The following is a 24,072-nucleotide window of genomic DNA, read 5'->3' as shown; positions in this document are numbered from 1 at the left end:
ACTGGTACTTACGCCCATCCGTGAAAGCAGAACAAATCCATTCCAGAAAATTACCTCCTCATCAATCTATTATCAATCATTAGCAAAAAGATGACCAGTATAATTGACAATGTTATCAAGTGGTATTTATTCACCAATAACCTGACTACAGATGCTCAATTTGGACTCCACGGGGACCACTTGGTTCCAGATTTCATAACAGTCCTAAGATCATCAAAGTAACTTAATTCCAGAGGGGAGGTGGGAGTGACTCTATCTGACATCAAGGAGCATTAATTAAGTGTGCTATTAAGTAGGTCTAATAAAATGAAAATCAATGGGAATCAAACAGGAATTTCTCAACTGGCTGGAGTCATGTCCAGTGAAAGAGAAGATATTTGCTGGAGGCCAATCATCTCAGTATTAGGCAATGACCATTTCAGACAAGACAGTGCCTAACCATCTTCCCTTGGCATTCAACAACACTACCATTGTTGAATCCCCTTATGACCATTGTCCAGAAATTGAACTTGGTGAGCCATATAAATACTGTGGTTACAGCAACAAGTCAGTGTCTGGGAATTCTGCAGAAAATAACTCAGCTTCTGGTTTCTGATTATCTCTGATACAATTTTAACCCCACTGCAAAGCCTCTTCTAAGGATGCCTAACCTGAAGTATTTACCCTCCTCCCTATCCTCCTCCCCCTCTCTCCCTATTTATTTCAGAACCCTCTTGCCCTCCCCCATTTCTGATGAAGGGTCTAGGCCCGAAACGTCAGCTTTCCTGCTCCTAAGATGCTGCTTGGCCTGCCGTGTTCATCCAGCTTCACACCTGGTTATTTCTGATTTCCCAAACTCTGTCCACCATCTAAATAGCATAGTTCAGTGGTGAGGTACTTGCCTGCATGATTGCAGCTCCAACAACACGCAAGATGTAGATACTATCTAACACAAACCAGCTCACTTGATTGGCAATAAATCCACCATCTTAAACATCCATTCACTTCAACAGTAGTATGTAGTAGCAGCAGTGTATCTCATGTACAAAATATTCAATAGTACTTCTGAAACTTGCGGCCTCCAGAACTTAGATGGACAACAGCTCCAAATAAATGGGAACTTTACTACCTACAATTCCCTTTTAAGTCACATACTATCCTGACTTGGATATTTATTATCAATCTTTTGAAGAATAGACTAGGGCTTTCCTGGTTTTAGGATTAAAATGAAAATACATGACAGTCTTTTAGTAAGTGCTGTAGTTTAGGCTTAATTTTTTTTAATGTTGTAACAATGAAAAGCTATATATTCATATTCTATATAATATTTGTTGCTATACAGAGCAAAGAGATAGAAGGAACTGAGATTCCAGCTAATATGTTTGAGTTACCAGGGAAACCAGCAGACCCAAGGCTGAGGTTGAGAAAACAGGAACCTATGTGAGGTTGAGAATTAAAAATGTGCTGAAAACTGCATTTTTCAGTGCTTTTGGTAACTGAAATTACATTCTCCCTTGCACATGCTTGAACATAGTCTATGCTTGCTTGAAAGCTTACAAAGCAATGGGCCTGTAGGCCAATGATAAATCATGGGATCGGAATAGGTAAGCAGTTGTTTTTTGACCAGCACAGGCTCAATGGGTCAAAGGACATTTTTCTGTGATATAGACGTTGGGGGTCTATGGAACCACATACACACACTAAGGAGTTATCAATTTTAAACAACAATACTTTATTGGCTGTGAGATTAAAGTCCTAAAATTTCCTTGCTAACTGCACTCTGGGAGTACTTTCACCACCTCAGCCACAACAGTTCAAAGTGTTGGATCGCCTACATCTTATCAAGGGCAATTTGTGATGAGCAATAAATACTGGTCTTGCTAGGGTTGTCTGAATCCCATAAATAAATAACTGTCTCTGTCCTTTTTATCTCTCTCCTTCTATTGATCCCATTTGTCTTCTCCTCTCTCTGTTTTGCTTATGTGTTTGATTTAAGTTGAGTTAAATATTCTGGCACTTCCTCTTTTCAACCTCTTTGTTAAGACTTCTCCTATTAGATTGGTAAAAAAGATGTACAATGGCCCCTGTTCGCATTGGGCCCCAGTAAAGGAATGGAAATAGATTCCTAGTGACTGGCAAGTTCCAGAACAAAAGTCATAAAAAGTCAGAGGGGAAATGTTAGTGTGATGAATAGATGGTGCTATTTGTGTACAGTTGACCACAAAATTTGGACCAGTTGGCTAGACAAATAGGGTGTGCTGTCAGCTAAAGCCAACAGCATGGAGGCCAGCCTCCTCACTCTACCTTATGCTTGCATAGTGGTTAACATCTGGCTATGAATAACCAATTGTCTCTCTCTAATGGTGTTATGAGGAAGGAAATTGCAGAATCTTGAGCCTGCAGCTGTGACAGGACCACAAAATAGTTCCAAATTAGGTTGATGAGTGGCTTGAAGGGGAACTTGCAATTGGTGGTGTTCCTAACTGTCTTCTGCCTTTGATGTTGTAGGTGTAGAGAGCATGCTTGGAAGCTGCAGTTGAAGAAACTTTGGGAAGAAGTTATCGCGAAACTTCTCGGTGGTAGCATCAGCAGTGAATAAGTAAATTTTGAAAGTCATGGATAGGATGTCAAGTCAGCTGCTTTGTCCTAGATGCTGTTGAGTTTTATGGATGCTTTTGGAGTGTCACTCATCTAGACAAGTAGAGGGTCTTCTGTCACACGTCCAATATGCCTCTTGTAGTGGGTGGACAGGCAAAACAAATTACCTACTGCTGAATTCCTCGATTCTGACCAGTCTTGTAGCCACAGTATTTGCATGTTATGGCCAGTTCAATTTCTGGTCAATATCTGAATGTTCTTTGCCTCTTGTCAGCCCAAAACTATACATTGGCCAGATCTTGCTGCATTTGGATGTAAACTGCTGCCATTTCTGAGGCATCATGAATGGTGCTTAACATTGTATAATCATCAGCAAACATCCCAATTTTTGACCTTGTGATGGAGGGAAGATTATTGATGAAGCAGCTGAAAATAATTAGATCTAGGACACTGCCCTGAGGAACTTCTACATCGATGCTTTGGAGCTGAGATCATTGACCTCCAATAACCACATTCATGTTCCTTCGTGCTATTTCTGACTCCAAACTGTGGAGAGCTTTCCCCTGATTCCCATTAACTCCAATTTTGCTCGGGATCCTTAATGCTATACTCAGTCAAATGCTGCCAAATTGGCAAAGCCAGTCACTCTCACTTCACCTCTTGAGCTCATCTTCTTTGTAATGAGGTTAGGAGCTGAGTGTCCCTGCTGTGCTTCAGTGAGTAAGTTATTACTGACCAAACATTGCTTGACAGCACTGTCAATGACCTCTTCCACTGCAATTTACATTGCCTCCAGGAAACATTACAATATGACATAGTATTTAATCTCACATAACAATGTTAAATCTTCTGACCCTTATTTTATTACTTAGCACTTCCTCAATGTTTTCTTAAAAAACTGCTGCAGGAAAAACATTGAGTGTGGAAAGTTACATGGGCAGCACCTACATTTTCTGTTCCTACAATATCTTAAAAATTTAGCAGTTATATTAATTCTTTCACATACCAAATAAAGTTTTGTTATGGCAGTTAAATTTCAAAATTATAACTTTTTAATAGTTCTTGAAAAGTGAACATGGCCTTGAACCTTTATGAAAGGCTTGTATAAATGCTAACAAAGGTGTGTTACAAAAATATATAGCCACTCTATTACTGGTTCATCTTGTTGTTCCAACAATGCTTGGCTCAGAGATCTTCCTGCGCATCATAAAATCAGAAAATGAACCCATAGTATTGTTCTGCCACTGAAAGAGTGACAAAGTGATAGTTCTGCCTCTGCTGGTCTGTCTATGCTAACAATACATCTCAAAACCCAATGGCCAGATTTTAATAAAGCATGATAGACAGATATGGCCCAAGGAAGAACTAATTCATGTTTAACAAGGATGCAGATTTCGATCCAGATATTGGAATGTTTTAAAGAATCCGTGCATTCACATTTGGATAAAGCGCAAATTGACTTTTGTTTTGGAGTGCTATGTGTTATCCTATTTAGAATGTTGTTGATTGTTTCATGATCTTTTAGACAGCCTGAAATGCTATAATATGCCATAACTGTCAAAATGTGAGCAATGTTTTCAAAACACATTGTTGGATCGATCTGAAGCTTCTGCAATGAGATGGAAGTTCCTACTAAAAAAGATTTGTTTTTTAAGCGTTGTATTTATAAAACTTCAATAAAGCAGGGAAAAGTCTCTTGGAAGAATTGTATAATTGTATCAATGTTGAGTAAGCACAGTATAGCGGTGATATACACTTTACTGAGTGCCCTCTTCATTGGTTCAAGTTTATTCCATTCCTATTGTTTTTTAAGATTACATGGAATTATATATAAAACTCATTCACAGCTATTATTTATAAACAGAATATCAATAATTTTTGAGTCACCATTTACAAAGGTGCAAATTACAAAGGAAAATTGTTAGGTTTCATGGAGTTGCAACCAAAGTTAAATTCAATGTAGTCGATGAATCTGAGAAGAGCTTCAGCTCTATTTTTTGCAAAAATTGTACTTGTTACTCAGATAGGCCAGTTACTTAAACAGTTTTATTAACATTCATAGAGGATAATTCTTCTAACTTCTAATTTCCCATCACATCAAAAGTTTGAAAACAAGTTCACATTACACTTTGTTGCTGGCTTACTTATGACCAGCTTTGTTAAAATTTCACACCTACTTGCTACATTCACCACCCAAAGGATAAAGCTTCAAGCTGATAACTGGTTCAGCCTTATAATGATCCAAAGTGGCATCGGGTGGCATTGTTCTTTCATATTTGTCATTTGCATCAGAGTTTTAGTGTCTGTAGAACTGTCCAAAAAATGAGAAAAACAACAAAGATAAATTGCAATAACCTATTCCATTCCAGGAGATAGACGTTAATGAAGATTTTTATTATACAGACATAAATTGTAGAACTACAAGATGACTTCTCATACTCAGATGATTTTTTTCACAGCTAAATGAGTGTTTGGAATTTGTTGGAACTTTAGGTTGACAAGTCCATATGAATTAAATGAACAAGCTGTATTTCACCCAAAGGTTTTTGAAGTAGCTGATGTGTTGGCTTTAGTTTTCCAAAACTCATTAGATTTGGGGAAGGTTCCTAGTTTGGAAAATAGTTGATGTAACTTTTCTATTCAAGAAGGTGAACGTAGAAAACAGGAGACTACAGGCCAGTTAGCTTAATTTCTGTCATAGGGATAAAATTAGAGGGTATTATTAAAGATGCCATATTAGGGCACTTGTATAAGTTTAAGGTAGTCAGGCAGATCCAATATGCCTTTGTCAAAGGCAAATCATATTTAAATAATTTATTAAGAGTATTAATTAATTTATTAATAACTTGGGCTACACATAAATGGGAACATGTGAACATATTGTACTTAGATATCCAGAAAACATTTGATAAGTGGCCAAATCAAAGGTTATTTGGAAAAATAAAAGCTTATGGTGTCAGTGTACACATTGGAATGGATAGAAGATCAGCTGGCTAACTGGAAGCAGAGAATAGGAATAAATGGGTCTTTTTCAGCCTGGCCGATGTCACGGTTGAAGCTCTATAGGGTCAGAGTGTGGCCTTGAAATCTTTGCAATTTGGAAAATGGAATGGAAGATCCAGAAAATTCCTCTGTGGTCCAATGGATAGAGTGTCTTAAAGATGGGCATATCACAATCATCTGCTGCTGAATAAAGAAGGATCTTCTACAATGCCCTATGCTCCACAATTCAGAGGTTTCCACATCTTTGGAGAGCATCCTCAGCTTCAGTGGTGTGCAACAGCCATGATGCCACATACTGACCGGTTGATCTTCCCTAAGGATCCAGTCTTGTTCCTGTCCACTCCAAAGGATGTGTTTCTCCCACTCCTGGTCAATGCCCAGGCAAAAAGAAACCTTAGTTTGGCACCCAGTGCCATACTCCTCCACTATAGAAAGATGTTAAACTCCTCAGTGCAGACAAATTACCCTACTACTTATGGCAACTGATATGCCCACATTAATAGTATTGTACATTGGCCCAACAAGGAGTCTTCTTTTTCCCTGAGATGTTCAGTTATTCCTCCATAGTCATTCATATGAGACAGAGAACAGGAGGTATAAATGACCCATGTCTAAATGTGGGTGATGATGTTCCTTACCAGGCTGTAGAACTGAGTCTGAAAAGGACTCAAACTACAGCTGCCTTTTTTCACTTTTTTGTCTTTTATTCCTCATGTGATGACAGTTTGCTCCCTTCGTTGACCCCTCTTCAATGGCCTTACTTTCATGTTGTTATAGTGGGTACTCCATAGGCGCAAGCAGTCATGACCATTTACATATCCAATCTTCTCAAGATTCTGCCTTCCTACCACGGATGCCTGATCCTTCCTGAACATGTACTAAAAACAGTCAAAAACAGTGAAGAAGGTTATCTGGGATTACAAAGAGATCTTGATTAATTGGGCCAATGGGCTGAAGAGCGTCAGATGGAGTTTAATTTGGATAAATGTGAGGTAAAACAAACAAGGTCAGGACTTATAGAGTTAATGGTCGGTCCCTGGGTAGTGTTGTCAAACAGAGAGACCTAGGGATCAGGTATGTAGCACCTTGAAATTTATATCACAATTAGGCAGGGTAGTTAAGAAAGTATTTTGCATGTTTGCCTTCATTGTTCAAACCATAGAGTATTGGAGTTGGGACATCATGTTGAGGTTGCACAGGACATTGGAGAGGCCACTTTCAGATACTATGTAAAGTTCTGGTTGTCCTGCCTAATGAGGGATATTGTTAAATTGGAGAGGGTTCAGAAAAGATTTACAAAGCTGTTTCCAGGGCTAGAAATTTGAGTTTTGAGAAGAGGCTGGATAGGCTGGGGCATTTTTCATTGGAGCACAGGAGGTTGAGGGATAGCTTTGTAGAGCTTTATAAAATCATGAGGGGCATGGGTTAAAGGGCATAGCAAAGGCCCTTTCCCTAAGGTATGGGAATTCAAAACTAGGGCGTATATTTTTAAGGTGAGAAAAGAAAGACTTAAAAGAGATCTGAGGGGCAACTGTTTCACGCACAGCATGGTTCATATGTGGAGTGAACTGCCAGATGAAGAGATAGGTCCAAGTATGGTTAAAACATTTAAAAGATATTTACACAGTTACATGAATAGGAAAGGCTTAGAGAGATATGGAACAAATGCATATAAGTGGGACAAGTTTAGTTTGGCAAACTTAGTCAGCATGAACCAGTTGGACCAAAGAGTCTGTTTCCGTGCTGTATGACTCTAAGGTACTTGAACAGGAGGTATTGCAAGTGTGCAAAATGTTATTGGTTAAATATTAAGATAATGATTGAAAAGGATAGAATGAAAGACTTGGGGGAATGTGAAAATAATAGTTAAACTCATTGTGCTAATTATAGGATACATCTACAATAATGCCAGCTGACGTCCAAACGTATTTGGAGCTAGGACTGAACCAGCAATGTTCAAGGAACGCTCTCTCCTACCTGAATCTTTTTGTAGTGTGTATATTAATAGCATGTACTTGTTCACCGATACAAAGGCTAATTCATCTCTGTCTGTTGCAATCTTAAGACAATCTGACAACACAAACACTGTCTAAGAAAGCCATAACATAAATGCCACAATGCTGACAAAGTCATGGAAAATTGCACATACATTGTTGTCTCAGAGAGCTTAGGCACATACCTAGAGGATTGAGAATTTCCAACTTTGAAGTTTGTCATGCTCAGCAAACCTGGGTCTTGTTAGGTTATGCTTCTGAACAGCTAAATGGCAGTAATGGAAAGTTATTGAAGAACCTGCGGTGTAAAGTTTGACATAGTTGAAACATCAAATACAAGAGATTCTGGTCTCTGTCAAATTGCTACCTGTTGTAATTCTAGTTCTGCACTAATTGCTGACTTATTACGGGTCCACAGGTTTTCTATATTTTTCAGTCAGTTTGAAATCTGTAGAATGAGTGAAATACAGATTGCTTTCAAATGGCAATAGATTAATATTGTTGTATTTTGTGCATTGGCAATACAAGTTGTTGTTTCCTTGCTTTATATATTCCAACGTTCTACAAAATTGATGAAACACATAGCAAATTTTCAGCAAATTTGCTACTTTTGCAACCAACTGGTGTCCAAGCAACATCAATCAGATGTGCACTGTTTTGGTGATGGTTTTGATCCTTCATGAATGCCTGTTAATCACCAGTCAACCACACATCTACAAAATTCTTCAATTGCACTAATGTTGTAGTTTTTCACATTTATATGGATTTTAATTTTTCCATCATTGTTCATCTGGAAAATAAGGTTAAAAAAAACTAACTCAAAGATGTCATTTGAGTTACATCTTATGGCCTTATATCACTCAAGATCTTTATTAGTTTGCAGTTGATATCTAACCACTTGCAATTGAATTAGTTATATAATTGTATGAGTATTGACTCTTGGTCTAGCAGTAAGTCTCAAAAAAACTAACAGCTTTAATTTGTTTCTGTATTATTGTGATCTGTACAGGAAGAATTTTTAAGAATGTTCATGTTGAGAAATGAAATAATGCTGAGTATGTTAAACAGCAAAATTCTGTGAATTTGATATATAGGTAATCAGTAAAAACAAGTAATTATAATTCTATCTATTCAACCCATTAGAAAGTTTCTGAATTTAGGAATATAGCCTGACTGATAGCTTTATTTACACTTAAGGACCAATCTTTCACTCATTATGCTTGGTTCAATAGTGTTTTCGCTTGCCATCAATATTTTTGGCATCAGTTTGCTAAAGGGCCTTTTCTATGCTGTAGACCCTTTGATTCTCTGTGGTATACAGGACCAACCTGCCAGTCCAGATTATGTGTTCAAAACCTAGGAACAAAACTAGATTCACAACCTCTTCTGCCCTATCTACTCAATCCAACCTACTCTTGATTTTGAAAACCCAATTAGAACTCCTCTTAGTCTTCATCTGTCCAAGGAGGCCAGTCACAACTTCTTCAGTCCTCATAACTGAAGTTCCTCATCCCTGGAGCCATTCTTGTAAATTGTTTCTGAGCTGTCTCACTCTTCTGTGTTCACACTCTTCCCAGAGTGCGCCACCAGAACCATACACTGTACACCAGCTGTGGGGTCTGACAAGGAGTACTCCATTCTTCTCTATGACTCTCACTGACCTCTCTCCTCAAGGAGAGTTGGGGGGAGGGTCTGATGGTTATTGCGGCTGCTTGTGTTGGATATTTCATGGCTGCCTACAGTGAATTAGAACGCGGGGGACAGAATGCAAAAAAAAGTGTATTTTGTCACAGTGAAAAGCATTACTGCATGTGCATCCCCAATAACCATTGTGTTGTGGTGAACATATGATAATTATTTGCTATATGGGACTTTCCTGGAGAGAAAGCTAGGGAGGGTGTGAGAATCCAAACTGGCACACTGGGAGTTAATATTGTTAATCAATAGCTTTAACATAGTGCAATGGTGAAGTTGTTCTAAAGTTCTAAAGCTGTATGGTCTGTTTCTTCTTGTTGTGTAAGAGACTTTAGTCTTGCTGAGCCTCAGCTGACCCGAGAGGTATTATTTTCAAACCAAGCACTTATTTCGCACAAAAAATAGTTACTGATTCCTTCCTCCTTAAGCTGCTGTTGACCTTTAATTCCTATTTGTTGACCTCAGTAAGCTAGAGCTCACCCAAAAATGAATCTTGCCGATGGAAATGACAGCTGGGTTGTAATGGAAGCATAATTCTATATTATACATAGTATTTTATGCCAAAGCTAAAGTGAAGCTTTTACCCTTTTAGATGAAGACCACAAAATCAAATTGCTGTGAAGTAACCAGAGATTCAGGTCAGTCAGAGTTTAGTGCCGTTAACTCTTAGCTGCCCTCTGGGTAATCAGACATTGGTAATAAATACTGGCCTATCCAGCAGCACCCTGATCCCCACGAATGAATTTAAAAAACTGTTTGTTAGTATGAGAATTGTGGTTTTGAAAAATACACATTATTTTCAACCCCAAATTAGAAGCATCCAGCACAAACTTTGTCTTTCTTTTGTCTTAAAGGTTGTTTCTCTCACATCATGTGATGGCATGTGCCAGTGTTAAACTTTAACCATCAAAAGTGTAAATCAGGAAATTAGTCAAAGATCTCAGTGCATCATCTAGAGTTCTTGTCTGTAATATGTGAATAATCTGGGAAAGTCTGCAGACCTCCATGCCCAAATTCCTATCATGCGTTCTTGCAAGATGAAATTGCATACCAGGAAGAAATATTTACATCCACATAAGAAAATAATAGATTGCCATGTCTTCATTACAGGAATATTACGTGTTCAGAAGCATTTTTCTATATTTCCTTGGGAACCAACTAAAGTCTTCATCAACATTGCAGCTGTTGTGGAACATTGAATGTATATTTTCACCCTATTACTTGAATGCCAACTTTGGTTTTGTCTTCACAGTCTTTATGTATTTGACCTCTTCATGTTTTTTTTTCAGCCATTACTAATTTTCTCCCCCTGATTTTGTTTCTTCTTTCCATCAATGATTACACATAGTGCTGCAAGGCACTTTCTTGGGACCCACCTCCAACTATTTTATCAATGTTTTCTCCTACTCCAAACGCACCTGATTGTCTTTTAACCCTGTACTATTTCAAGGGGGTGATGAATTCGCCACTAATTTTCTTTGACACTCAATTAGTATTACACCATTACTTTGATGTTTATACCTATGACATCTTCCTTTAAACGTACAATTAACAATCCTTTTGATTCTGATTCTTTTCTTTTATTTCTATACTGTTACAACTCACTTGGGAAACTTCATTGATTTTCAATCAGGGGTCACCACTAAAGTTAATCAGTTAATTAAAGCTCACAAAGCCCCCAGAACAAACTGAATAGAAAGCATTGACCAGGTTCTTAACTAGGACTGCTGTTTGGTACAAAAATGTAAAATCTAATCATTTACAAACAACTATCAGCAATCAATGCTTGTTTCCATTAGTTAAAACTCTAACTCCCTTTTGAATGCCTATAGACATATAGTCAAAGGCACACAAACAAAATGTTAGCTTTATAGATTGAAGTGTAATAAACTAGGAGCTATAGTTCAATAGCACAAGTCCACAGGGGTTGTTGAGATGATTCTTCTGGAATTCCAGACTTTTCTGTTCTTCAATCTCTACTCTCCAGGCTATTCACTTCTTCACAGGAGGCACGAAGCAATTGCAACATTAACTGCAAAGTCTCTTAGTTTCTGGTTAAGGGCAACAGCTTACAACAACAGATGACAGAAAGTGGGAACACAGTATGGAGCTGGAGGAGCACAGCAATCCAGGCAACATCAGAGGAGCAGGTATGTTGACTTTTTGTGTAGGGACTCTTCTTCAGAAATGGGGAAGGGGAAGGGAACTTAGAAATAAATAGAGAGAGGAGCACTGGGGCTGGGGAAGGCTGATGGGATGGTGACTGGTGAGTGCAGGTAAGGAGTGGTGGGGATTGGCCAGTGCGGTGGGAGGGGCAGATAGGTGGGACAGAGGATGGACAGGTTGTCTCAGATCAAAGAGGCTGGGATGAGAGGGAGGGTTGGAGTTGGGATGAGGCCGGGGAATTCCATGTTTAGGCCATTGGGCTGTAGGCTCCTAAGGCAGAATATGAGGCGCTGCTCCTCCAGTTTGCGGAAGGTTTCACTGTGACACTGGAGGAGGCCCAGGATGGATTTGTCACCCAGGGAGTGGGAAGGGGAAGTTAAAAAGGTTGGCGACTGGGACGAGTAGTTGTTTGTTGCGTACAGAGTGCATATGCTTTACAAAATGGTCTCCGAGTCTTTGCTTGGTCTCACCAACGTACAGAAGGCCACGTTGACAGATGTGCAGGTGAACCCCTGTTTGATATGAAAGGTTTGTTTTGTGTCTTGAATGGAGGTGAGGTGGGTGGGGGTGGGGAGGTTGCAGGGAAAGGTGCCAGGGATGGTGGAGTTATTGGGGAGTGTGGACCAGATGAGACAGTCACAGGGAGTGCTCTCATTGTGGCTTCCACTACATTGGTGAGACCAAGCAGAGGCTCGGAGACTGTTTCATAAAGCAACTGTGCTCTGTATGCAGACAAATGACAACAAATTCCAGTCACCAACCATTTTAACTCCTCCTCCTGATCCCTGGGTAACATATCCATCCTGGGCCTCCTCCAGTGTCACAATGACACCATCCACAATCTGGAGTATCAGCACCTCATATTCTGCCTCAGGAGCCTACAGCCCAATGGCCTAAACATGAAATCCACCAGTTTTAAAATCTCCCCATCCCCGGCCTCATCCCAACTCCAACCCTCCCTCTCATCCCTGCATCCCTGACCTGACACAACCTGTCCATCTTCTCTCCCACCTCTCTGAACTGCTCATCTCACCGAGCAATCCTCTCCACTCCCTACCTGTACTCACCTATCACCATCCCATCTACCTTCCCCAGCCCCACCCTTCCTCTCTTTGTTTACTTGCCAGCTCCCTTGCCCCTCCCCATTTTTGAAGAAGGGCCTCAACCCCAAACGTTGACTTCCCTGTTCTTCTGATGCTGCCTGGCCTGCTTTATTCCTCCAGCTGCATCCTGTGTTGTGTCTGACTCCTGCATCTGCAGTTCTTGCTATCTCTGAGATGAAGTAACTGATTTTCTCCAGTCTTTAGGCCTTTTTTTACTGCAAAGAGATTGACATACTAACTGTGCTTCCAGAGATCCGAAGCTTTCTCATGGTCTCATTCCTATCCACAAGTTGTTTAGCTACTTTTAATTCAGTTGGAAATTATATTTAGCTTTCAATGGATATTTTGTTCCTCCCACATGGTTGTTCTTGACAGTTGTTCTTAACTGATAACCTTGGCATTCACGACTCGCCTCAATTTGACAACTTAATCATTTACTTGTTGCTGGCCAAATCTTAGCAACAGAGTAAACACCACACACAATGAGTTTCAATATCTTGTTTTTAGAAGTTCAGCAATTTTTTCCACAATCATTTCTTTTTAAAACAATCCTTTTTTTCATTTCAGTCCACAATCATAAGTACAGAATATAGAAGGCATTTATTTGTTCTTTTCTGGATCATCTGAATGACATTTAGCCCTGGTCAAAATCATTAAACACTTACAGGTACAAAGTGGGAGGAACAAAATATTCATTGAAGGCTAAATATAATTTCCAACTGAATTAAAAGTTATGGAAATTATAAACTGATTGTAAAGTACATATTATTGCACTGACATTTAGACAACCAGATATAAGTTTCAAAATTGACAACACGGATTACCAAGTTCAACTCACAATTGGAGGGATTCATAGCCATGAGTAAAGAGAAAGAAGAGAATGATCATAATATGTGATAAAATGAGTTTCTAACGCATTCTTTTATATCATGTGGTCAAGAAAAGTCTGGGAAATCCAAAGTTAGAACTACTGTCTTCCCTATTAGTCAGAGAATTCTGAGGTAATAAGGAGGTAAAATAAGGAAGTAAAGTAAAATTGAAGAGAGACTGCTCACAAATGGCATAAATATTAGATAACGTTCTGAAATAACCTATGGTTTGTTGTAGTATTTGTCATTCTACAAATGTGATACTGTAATTCGTCATAGTATTCTTGGGATATTACGTCACGTATATTCTGCCAAAGGGCAGATCCTTAACTCATGATCTGCTGATACTTCACACTGCGCTTTTCTTTTGGCAGTGTTTGCCATTACCTTCCATTCTCAAAGGCAAAGCAAGGAAACAAGGCAGCTTAGGGAAATAGAAATGATAATGCTAGTCACTTCTGATTCACACGTATGAACATGTGAATCTCAGTGAAGGTTGTGGAGGCCGAATAAAACATAGAGAATGTAGAAAAAATTCAACAGACCTGTGCAGAGAAAAACGGTTAATGTTTTGAGTCCAAAGATTCTTCTTCAGAACTTGTGAATCTCAATATGGATGAATGATGTGATGATTCATTGTGTTTGTACATGCAAGCAGAATGGCCAGCTGGCAGAGAATTAGAGAGCTTCCATTTCTCTGGAACTCTTACTCCAGTATAAGTCAGCTCCTTGGAAAGGAAAGAGATAAAATGGTTATCTAACTTTCAGTGTGCTGCTCCTTAAGTGCATTTTAGTAAATTGGCATTTATTATTGTATTTATGGCTTTAGAAGGGATTTTAGCATTTTCTAAAACACTGTCATCACCCTTCTACATTCGTGAAAAGCTTAGCATGAGATGGCCCCAGTGGTTATGAGAGTGGGGGAGGGCAACGTGGGTGAAAACCAGCAATGATCAGAGACACAGGGATTTGGATAAATATATTTATACTTTCTTCCTCCATTTTCTGTCCGATACAAACCAGATTGACAGTCTGAACAGCTGCAAGACAGAAAAACCAATGGTAGAAGCTATGGCTAGGGAGACAGAAGTTAGTGTTCAGGAAACAGGAGCTAGAGGGAGTTAGAATAAGGCTCAGAAGTCAGGGGATAAAAGACCACTGTAAGAGGGAGAGAGGAAAAGATTGAGAATAGACAGGGGAGACATTCACAACAGCAGGTGCAGAGAGGCTACACTGAGCAGAAGAAGGCCCAAAGGCTGGGGCCAGGCCCAAAATTTGTGTGGCAAAAGGCAGTTAACTTCTTGACCCTCTGATGAAGGGTCTAGGCCCGAAACGTCAGCTTTTGTGCTCCTAAGATGCTGCTTGGCCTGCTGTGTTCATCAAGCTCCACACTTTGTTATCTTAACTTCTTGAACTGTCTGGTACCACCTTCCTCTTACATTCTAATTTCTTCACACTCAGAAACATGGCAGCCATTAAATTTCCTGGTCCGGATTGCTCTGAGGAGGCTTGGCTTATTAAAAAAGGACAAACTTGGAGATTTACAAGAATGCTTCCAGGGATGAGGAACTTCTATTATGAAGATAGATTGAAGTAGTTGAGACTGTTCTCCTCAGAGAGACTGAGATAAGATCAGATGGAGGTTTTCAAAATCATAAGCAGGCTGAATCGAGTAGATGGAGAGAAACTGTTCCCATTCAGTAAGAAAAGGGCATGGATTAAAAATGATCTGCAAAGGAAGCAAGGTTAAAGTGATGAAAGACCTGTTTCACTCAGTGAGTAGTTAGGGTATGGAATGTACTGCCTCAAAGAGTATTGGGGTTAGTCTGAATTGAGGCTTTCAAGAGGATATTGGATGATTATTTGGAAATATATAATGTGGAATATATAAATATAAAGCGGAGGAAGGGTCTAGTTAATGATGCTCATTTAATGAGCTGGTGCAAGCATCATAGCCCTGAATCAGAGTGCTGAATTATAAACACTCCTGTGACTCTAGTTCTGTAAAAGGTGCTGCCTCCCCACAGCGGTGCATTGACACTCTACAAAACCTGCTATCATCAAAGTAGCAGATCTGCAGTTCGCAACAATTTAATCATCGCCAGTCCCTCACCTGAATATCAATGTTAATATTGAGATCAGTTTTTCAGGCATCTCACCTTATAAACTCTATTGCCTGTGAGGAATCAAAGTGAGGAATGATCACCAAGGCTCTTTAGGCAGCACCTCCCAAACCCACAACCACGTCCACGTAGAAAGATGATGGCAGCAGATACATGGGAATACCAAACCTGTTAAGTTTCCCTGAAAGCCACTTGCCATCCTGACTTGGAATTATATCACCATTTCTTCGCTGGATCAAAATCCTGGAATTTCCTCCTTACTTGTATTGTGGGCCCATCTGCAGCACATGGACTGCATTGGTTCAAGAAAGCAGCTCACCACCACTTTCTCAAGGGCAGCTAGAGATGGACAATAAATGTTCGCCCAGCCAGCAATGCCCATATCCCATGAGCGAACAAAAAGTCTCAAGATATTTTGAAATGCGACTACAGCATCATATTATGCTTCTCTCTGGGCCAGCCTCTTGGTTTACCTATACAATATGCTACCATCATAGTCCTGAACTTTGGAACTTTCTCTTTAAATCCACTTTACCAATCTCTATTTTCAGAAGCCATCTCAAACTCTTCATGATTGGTCAACCTCTTAACCACTTCAGTTTTCTTGTAGCATTGTTCATCTGGAATAACAGGCAAAATTTCTCAATAATAAAAGTGTGGTGCAAGTGTTGCCTGTTTTTTTGCAGCATTCACTCATGGGTTACAGTACAATTTTTCCAGCAATTTCCGTTTTTAGTTTCATTCCCTCTCCTCTCATGTGTCTTTTCTGGGATATGGTTCAATTATTCAGATGTGTTGCTTTTTCATGATCCCCATGGAGACAAAGAACTTTTGAAAAAGAGATTAATTTTCCAGTGACCAATGGAATGCATAGAAGGAGACGATTTCACTCTTTAAAACTTTTACAGTAACAAGCAAACTAAAATCATTTTGGTTTAATTAATTAATTATTCAACAACTAATCACATTAACGACTGTGACTGGGATATGTTATTATGAAACCCTTTCCCTGTATGCCACTCTTCTGCTAGAAATGAAGCACTGCTGGAACAGTCCAACAATAAATGCCAGCTCTCCAGCCCAGAAGAGAACTTACATGCTCCCACTGAACTAAGTCAAAGCTTCCTGTGTACTTTTCCAGATCCATGTATCATGGGCTAAGCATAACTCGACAACTCCACATTCCCTAAAACTTCAAGCGAGCTATGCTTGTTCTCTTCAGAATAGGAAACAAGATCACAAAAAAGCATGATGCTTTGTTTGAAATGCAAAAAATATAGTTCCCTCTGATTCTCCATTGTAGACATTTCTTTGTCTATCTGTGTCTCAGTAAAGCAGCTGCCACTTTTTTTGTGAGAACCTATGAAAGTATATTAAAATGCACCCCCCCATCTTAATTTGAGTTTTTCTTCCCACCAATCATATGGGGATGTCTCCAAGCTGAGACTTTTAACATGACTTCACTACCTCCTTTTCCAGAATGTTCCATTTCAACATAAGTTAATGGGACATTACAAAACACAATCTTCGTTGAAATATTAATGACATTACAATGAAATTAAGTAAACTAATTTGCTTTGGAGGCATCGAAGGTCTGATTGTATTGGACATCCACGTGCGTACAAGTTCCAGAGCCAGTAAACAGTTGGAAATAGCTGATTTTCTCCTTTCCAAAATGGGAGCACTAAGGCCAGCTGCTCCTACACCATCAGCTAACGTCAACTGGGTCAGCACATGCTGGGGAGCAGAGCTGAAAGCTTCCTGCTCTGTAACTGAGTCTACTGCTGACTTGGTGTCAAAACACAGTATCACTCTTGTCAGCTGTACATCTAAATACTTAGCTGCAAAGCAGTTATATTCAAGTAGGTGTAAAAACGTTGGTCAGAGATAATGGGAACTGCAGATGCTGGAGAATCCAAGATAACAAAGTGTGAAGCTGGATGAACATCTTGCTGCTTGGCCTGCTGTGTTCATCCAGCTTCACACTTTGTTATCTTGTAAAGATCTTGGTGCTAGTCTGCCAAATTACTAACATCATGACATTATACTGCAAATACCATGAAGAGAATCACCAAAATACAAGGGTAAAATTCCAAATCATAAACCCTTAATAAAATGGCTGACGTTGAACACATAAGCAAAAATTCCCTTCAAGGAAGAGCGAAAATTCGTCTGGCGAAGAAACATTTCAAAACAGAAAATGAGTCTTAAATTCTAACATTTAGTATACAAGCATCGCTAAAATCATTTACAATTTTCGCAAAATGCTGGGAAAAGATCTGTGGATTAAGGTCACCCATTAAGAAAATATTTAAACCAGCTCTACAAGTCAAGGAGAGTAAAGGCAAAAAAAGTCTAGGAAAAGTCATTATTTTATAGCAAAAGCATTTTTTTGTTGAAACAAAACATAATCTTAAAGGCACGGAGAGTGCCACAGCACTTTTTCAGTCTAAAAAGATATGAATCTCATGGAGAAGCAGCTGAAAAGGTACGAGTTATTCATATTGTAAAAAATGGCATGAAACTCCTGAAGAAGGGTAGAACAGCTAATTTATGGTCTTTGCCTCCATCTTCTAAAAAAAGGAAAGTACAGAATTGCTCAATTCTGAGCCACTTTGATGATCAATAAATGCTTGAAAAAATTCTGAAATATTTAGAAGGTTTTTTTAAAATTTAGGTTAACAGAAATGAAAAAGCATTTTGGAAGAGAAAATAAGAAGTTAAAATCTTCATTAAAACAACAAAGTTTGGTCATAACAAAGCATTATTAGCAACTTGTCCTCATTAGAAAAGTGATTATAATATTAAAAAAACCTGCTGAAGGGAACAGTTTATGCAACTGAAAGGATTATACAATTCAAAACACTGACTAGCAAAACTAGCCTCATGTGCAAAGAATCAAAAAGAATTCTTAAATGCTTTAACATAAGTAAATAGTAAGTAATATGTAAGCACAATACAGTGACAACAGAGAATGATATAACATCTTTGTAATGATTGTAATGAGGTCAGCCAGGTGGACCACACAGATGTCAAGCTTTTGTGCTCCTAAGATGCTGCTTGGCCTGCTGTGTTCATCCAGCCCCACACTTTGTTATCTTGGATTCTGCAGCATCTGGAGTTCCCATTATCTCTGGACCACATAGAATATGAGTTTACTGATTGGGGCTGTTAATCTGGACCAACCAGACAGCCCTAGCTGACAGATATACACAGGAGTGTCAGAGGTTCTGTTCCTCCTGAGAGCTAGCTCTGAGTAAGCCAGACCAGTGTCAAGTACTGTGCATGTGTAAATAAAGGGTGAATTGGTGACGGGACACTGGCTTCTGTGAAGTTATTTCACTTTTCAAGCAGATTGAAGATCACAGATAATTCGGACTGGGAATTAAACAGGACTGTATGGAAAGACAATTTGTGGGATACAAAACAATTCCAGAGAAGAACAAGCAAACATTTTTTTAATTCTATATGTCCAGTCACAGAACATGTTATAAAATGGCAAAAAATAAGAGAATAAATGGATGCTTATTAAACAATAAGAGCATTTGACTATTATTTTTCATCAAGTACCAATCATATAATGGTGAGAGAAAGATTTAGTAGATGGTTACAGCTTCCAGGAGAATAACTTTGCTTATGATGATCTTTATACGTCGTCACAGTTTTGTGATTATGGTGATTTACAACCAGAAGTAATTCAACACAGAATAGTCATTAAAATTTCTTATACATAACTTTCACATATGTTGCAAACGAAAATGGATCTCACAACGGAAATAACTATCCAGAAAATGATAGTTTCTAAAACCAAAAACAGAACAAGCGAATGTTGGGAAAAGAGAGTCAAACTAGCTCAAGAAAATGATCAGAATTCATCAGTTTTCTAAGGTATACAAACACTAAAACATCGCATGATAGACCAACACAAAATGTCTTCAAATCCCAAAATGCTTGAATTTACTACTCCAAATGAAGCATTTAAAAAAAGACACACTACCAGAAACAACAATTTGAATTTTATCAAGAATTAGCTGAGTATCAATTTTGGGGAGTTTTGTGGAGGATTTCTGTCCATGAGATCCAGAGAATTATTTCAGGCAATTCTCCGTTGCTCACTTCTGCGTCCAGAGCAGAATTCTCATGCTATCTTGTGCTAGCCTGCAGAGATAGTACTCACTTCTGCTGGAATCTTCCAGGATTTCTAAAGCTGGAACCAGATTTGAACCCCAGTTTATGTGCACCAGATCATTGTCCGCAAGCCAGGAAAAGCCATTCATATTTGCAGTGTAGGAAGACTTTGCCCAGGGATGGCCAACTAAGGCCAACTGGCATTTCAATTTGCTGTCAGGGGCCTGGACACCCCAATGGAAGGAATGGTGACAAAGAAGGCTATTATCTTTCCTCAAGAACACTAAGAAGATGCCACAACACCAGCTTGGTTCAATATTAATACAATACCAGTGCTACATGTGCAGATCAGAGGAATGCCCAACAGCACACGAAGAAATTTAATGACCTTCTGTGCTCCTCCAGAGTGAGTATCACCATCTCCTCCCTGAACACACTCCAGCTCTGCTACTGCACTCCCTCCCACCAAGATCCATGGGCTACATTTCACACTATTGCATACAGCATCTTCTCTCAATCACTGTCTTCCACACTTAGTTGAAAGACTACCCTACATTCCCCTGCTACTTGGAAAACTTTTCACTTACTTGGTCCAGCTGTATCAATCATTTTCATCTCAATCCCTCCTGTTGTCTCATCCACACAGAAAACAGTCCCCAATAATTGGGGAATGCAAGATGGATACCCAGCATTCTATTCCTCACGGCCACGGAGGAGACAATCCTTGCCTTAGTAAGTGAGAGCCATGACCATTTATGTGGTGATGCCAAGACCTCTGTGCCCCAGCAGCCAAGTAAGACCCTTCCTCAAGTGCTATGGTGCCTTCTTATTATCACCGTAACTGCCCTAGCTTCCTGCTCCTATTTCACAAATCATTCTCTCTCTTGTCTTCTGCAGGGCCCAGTGGAGTTCGTACAGCCCAAAGGAGAGAAGGCTCTCAGTGCATCATCTTCACCTCCTCCACCTCTAAGAAAGAAGCTGCAAATCCCACAGATGAAGCAAGGCAGTACCCTATGCCACACACCAGCCCAGATACTGACACCTCAGTGAGTAGTACATTGTCTGATTTAGAGTGAAGGGTGCATTTTAGTGAGCACGTCACTGGCACAACTCCACAGCTAGAAAAGGAAAAAACATCCTAGGTCACTGGCATTCAGTGAATTGTTAGAGACCAAACACCAGCCCTGCCCAGGTTAGGAGAAGACTCATTATGTTGGAAAATGCAGAGACAGTAACAGCAGAGAGATTTTCGATCACTCGGGAAGCTGAGCCAAAAGTTGCAGGAGTCCATCAAAGCTACCTGTATCATGCTGCCTCCAGCATTCATCCCTCAAGTTACCCCCCATGGACAAGTTGGTAGCAGCCATGGAGAGCCAACGTGCAGCACCCTCAGGGTTTATTGGATTCGTGCACAGACCTGAAGTCCAGCACTCTAGACATTGGTGCTTGGCATCAATGACAACAGACTGTTGAACTCTCTCCAGGTGCCCCTTCCTCACAAGGAGGCAGGGTCATGTCAGTAGGCTCCTAGTCAGACGAAAAGCCACTTACAGACCACCCCAGAAATGTCCTCATAGGGCAGGTCAGATGTGGCTCAACTCCACCCTGCCTGAAATTCCCAACTCTGTGGAGAGTTGAAGTTTACAAGGATTAACCTACTTCTTGATGGGACACTCTAAGAAAGTCTGGGCCCCCAGGGTCACCTGTCGAAGACATCTAGGCCAAGAGGTTCCATTGTAGGGCAGGTGCGCTTCACCCAAGCTGTGGAACCCCAGAGGTACCCAGATGTATTGGGAGAGAAAGGAAAAGGAAAACTTGAGAGGGCAAATGGGTGGCATGGGTGAAACTTCATTACAAATATATTCCCACATTGTAAATATATGGTCACTAATATCAACTGTTTGAGCAACTATCATTTTAATAGTAACGAGAAGAACAAGGGTACAGAGCTAACCATTCTTCTGCCACTTGATGTCTTAACTCTATGTCAAGGATGGTTATCCCTTCCAGAACATACACACCAGCTTAAAACTTTGTTTTGGAGGGAGCATCAAACTCTGTGAAGTCTTCTGTCAGTTTGTAACTTTAACATTTATTAAAGAACAGGAAACGTAAGTGAAAGAAAGCAAAACAGGAAGCTGCATTTGAAAATGAGATTACATGGGAGATGCTGGCACTGCAGCATCCAATTACTTACAGTCGATGAAAGACGGCTTCATACAACTCAGATTCATTGAAAGATTTTAGCTATAATAAAGAGGTCCCTCCTGCGTCCCTTGGTTAAAGCTACAGTGTTTTAGAATGCTGCATGTGTTCTTCCTTTTGAAGAAATGTCCTCGGTTTCTGACTTGGTACAATTCTGTGACCGTCACAGAACTTCACCTTCTATTGCACAGCCACATTGCATCCTCCAGTTGTCTGGTCAAAGAACCCAAGGATTAAGCAGTGTCCTCTGCCCATGCATTTGCCACAAGAAACCTCCAGACATGGCTTGCATTGAAACCTAATGTGGAAGAGACATCTTATTATGGACCTCACCGATTGCAGTTTACGAATATTCAAAGCATAGCATACTTGACCACAACTTCGAAACAGAATGTAGTGCATCTGTCTCATCAACACAGCTTTCCATTAAGGACAAGTCTCTGTCTCCCACCTCCATCTTCACTGTATCACAACTGCAATCATGGATGCCTACTCCCCATTAGGAAATAACTTGACATTCAACCACTATCAAAACAAGAAATTCATTCAATCTTCATAACACCATACATCAATATCACTAATGTAGTTATTACAATCTTTAATTGAAACATTGTACGCTAAGAGTGAAAATAAAATTGTGAGATTTTAATCATATGACAGAATGAACAACTATAACTAAAGACAGAATTCTTCCCACCCATTAGTAAAACTGAGAAATTTAGGAACATACGCTGACAATGAGAAAATATCAGATTTTTGACTTTGAGAAAAACTTTGCTGAATTCCTCTCAACACTTAAATGGTGACATCAGAATCTTACCACTGAATGAACACTACATTAATTCTACATAGTTGCATATCATTAAAAGCCAACTGACTTTATTTATACACCATTTTCAATTCTTCTCTCCTTCCCTGAAATAACAGATGGTGAAAGTTCCTGACATACAAATCAGAGCAAGTACCTAGCACATAGAACATTATAGTACTGGAACAGGTCCATTGGTCAAACATGATGCCAAATGAAATTAATCTCTTCTGCCTTCCCTTGGCTCATATCCCTCCATTCTTTGCACATTCATGTGTTTATCTAAAAGTCCCTTAGATGCTTCTATTGCATCTGCTTTCACCATCATCCCTTACAGCACATTCCAGATATCCGCCGTTCTCTGTGTAAAAAAATTACCCCTCACATTACCTTTGGACTTTCCGCTCTCACCTTAAATTTATGCTCCCTAGTATTATACACTTCAAAGCTGCAAAAAAGATTCTGACCTACAACCTAATGTATGCATGTGATAATTTTATAGACTTCTATCAAGTCTCCTCAGCCTCTGCTGCTTCATATGAAAATATTTTGAGTTTTTCTACCCCCATTATTCTTGTCAGCTACAGCTCACCAAAAGCTTGTCTGGACCAACATACAACTACTTCTTCATTACAACATCCCTGCACAATCCATGGCAAATATCCTCCATGACCCTTCGTCCATACCAGTCATCATCAGGAAACCATCTGTTTCTGTGGGAGCCTGACTCCACCTATTCATGCTGCTCTATTTTTCCAATTCCTTTAAACAAAAAAACTCAAGACCTCACAAGCTGTTTATTGGCTTTGAACAGGCCCCTGTCTCAACCTCTCTTCATAAAAAATACCAAGATTAAAAACAAAACCATAGTATCATCACACATCTCCTCTGGCTGATCAGTGACAAGTGACCGTCATGCCAAAAAATGCCAGGCAATGCCCACCTCCAACTAGACAAAATCAAGCTATCACCCTTTTTGCCATCACTGAATAGCCCACCATCAACATCCTGAGGGCTATTGTAAATTCCAAGAACTTAGCTGGACCAGCCATATAAATATTGTAGCTACAAGACCAGGCCAGTGTCTAGGAATTCTGTGGTCACTAATTCACCTCCCATCTCCCCAAAGCCTGCTCATCATCTACAAGACATGAGGAAGGAGAGTAATGGAATACTCCAAACTTACCTTGTTCAGTGCAGGACCACCATGGCACCTTTGTCTGAACTTTTGAAATTCATACCCTCTGACAGCTATAATGTCAAGGGGAAATACATGGGAACATCACTGCACCAAGTCCCTCTCCTAGCCACACTTTGACCTGGCTTGGTATAACATCACAGCTTTTTTTCCATTACTCTGGAACTCCCTTCCTAATATGGATGTCATTACACCTCAAGAAC

The 24,072-nt window shown here is 39.7% G+C and overlaps 2 long non-coding RNA genes across 2 annotated transcripts in view; one reads left to right on the top strand and one right to left on the bottom strand.

Annotated features, from left to right (window-relative positions):
* The window catches only part of LOC125452060 (uncharacterized), an 82,182-nt gene that overhangs the window by 19,947 nt on the left and 38,163 nt on the right, over positions 1–24,072 (top strand). Inside the window, exon 2 of the long non-coding RNA XR_009445806.1 lies at positions 20,556–20,704. This is a non-coding gene — a long non-coding RNA (uncharacterized LOC125452060). The remainder of the gene's footprint in view (positions 1–20,555; positions 20,705–24,072) is intronic.
* Positions 4,675–24,072, bottom strand: part of LOC125452059 (uncharacterized) — a 29,260-nt gene continuing 9,862 nt past the window's right edge. The window contains exons 3-5 of the long non-coding RNA XR_007247448.1: positions 13,953–14,135; positions 7,760–7,872; positions 4,675–4,888 (exon numbers count right to left, since the gene is read on the bottom strand). This is a non-coding gene — a long non-coding RNA (uncharacterized LOC125452059). The remainder of the gene's footprint in view (positions 4,889–7,759; positions 7,873–13,952; positions 14,136–24,072) is intronic.

The sequence above is a fragment of the Stegostoma tigrinum genome, chromosome 5 (genome assembly GCF_030684315.1).
Source record: "Stegostoma tigrinum isolate sSteTig4 chromosome 5, sSteTig4.hap1, whole genome shotgun sequence".
Taxonomy (NCBI): Eukaryota; Metazoa; Chordata; class Chondrichthyes; order Orectolobiformes; family Stegostomatidae; genus Stegostoma; species Stegostoma tigrinum.
This window is presented reverse-complemented; position numbering and strand designations above follow the sequence as displayed.